Here is a 1,199-nt window from a genome sequence, read left to right as displayed (position 1 = left end):
CCCATCCCATTATCCCATCCCATTATCCCATCCCATTATCCCATCCCATCCCATCCCATCCCATCCCATCCCATCCCATCCCATTATCCCATCATCCCATCATCCCATCCCGGGTCCCGCAGGCTGCCGCTGCTCGCCGCCGCTCGCCAGCTCGCCCAGGACATCGCCGAGAAGCTGCAGGAGCGGAACCGCTGCCAGCGGAGCGGGGAGAGCTCGGCCAAGGTGCCCGGGCTGGGTGCGGTGTGCCGGCTGCGACCGGCCGGGAGCGGGATTCCCGGGATGCGGGGCGGGATTCCCGGGATGCGGGGCGGAGGAATAAGCGGATCGGGGCCGGGCTGTGCCGCTGCCGGCACCCGCAGGGGAAGGCTGTGTCCCTTTAGGGGTCTGTAAGGGGAACGGGACGGGAGTTTGGGATGAGCAGCGGCTCCCCGGTGTCCCTGGTTTGCTGCGTGCGGCAGCGCTGGTGCTGGGAGGAGCTGCGGCCGTGCTGGGCACGCCCTGCTGCCCGTGCGGGCTGGCCCTGCGGGATGGAGCCGCTCCTGGGAGCCGGGGATGCTGGGATGGAGCTGCTCCAGAGAGTCGGGGATGCTGGGATGGAGCTGTCCCAGGGGCTGGGATTCCCAGGGATGCTGGGACGGAGCTGTCCCAGGGGCTGGGATTCCCAGGGATGCTGGGATGGAGCTGCTCCAGAGAGTCAGGGATGCTGGGACGGAGCTGTCCCAGGGGCTGGGATTCCCAGGGATGCTGGGATGGAGCTGTCCCAGGGGCTGGGATGGAGCTGTCCCAGGGGCTGGGATTCCCAGGGATGCTGGGATGGAGCTGCTCCAGAGAGTCAGGGATGCTGGGACGGAGCTGTCCCAGGGGCTGGGATTCCCAGGGATGCTGGGATGGAGCTGTCCCAGGGGCTGGCATTCTCAGGGATGCTCAGCAGCTGCTCTGTGCCCTCTCTGTGAACAGGGAGCAGATGTTCCTCCCCCAGGGCTGGCTCCTGCTCTCTGCAGTGGCTGCAGATCAGAGGGAACAGGAATCTTGCAGCCTTGTTTTGGCTGCATCTCTAACAAAATGCAAGCCCAGAGTTAAACAGGAATGAGAAGCTGCAGTTGGAGCTTACCCAGGAATGTTGTGTTCTCCACATTTTCCCACTTCCTGTTTAAGAAATAAAATAAAGTTAAGGTTTTCAGGAGGCTGCTTGCCCTGGG

This window comes from Passer montanus, unplaced genomic scaffold, assembly GCF_014805655.1.
Source record: "Passer montanus isolate IOZ18808 unplaced genomic scaffold, ASM1480565v1 scaffold144, whole genome shotgun sequence".
In the NCBI taxonomy this organism is placed as follows: Eukaryota; Metazoa; Chordata; class Aves; order Passeriformes; family Passeridae; genus Passer; species Passer montanus.
The sequence above is the reverse complement of the archived record's forward strand: the minus strand, read 5'-3'. Positions refer to the sequence as shown.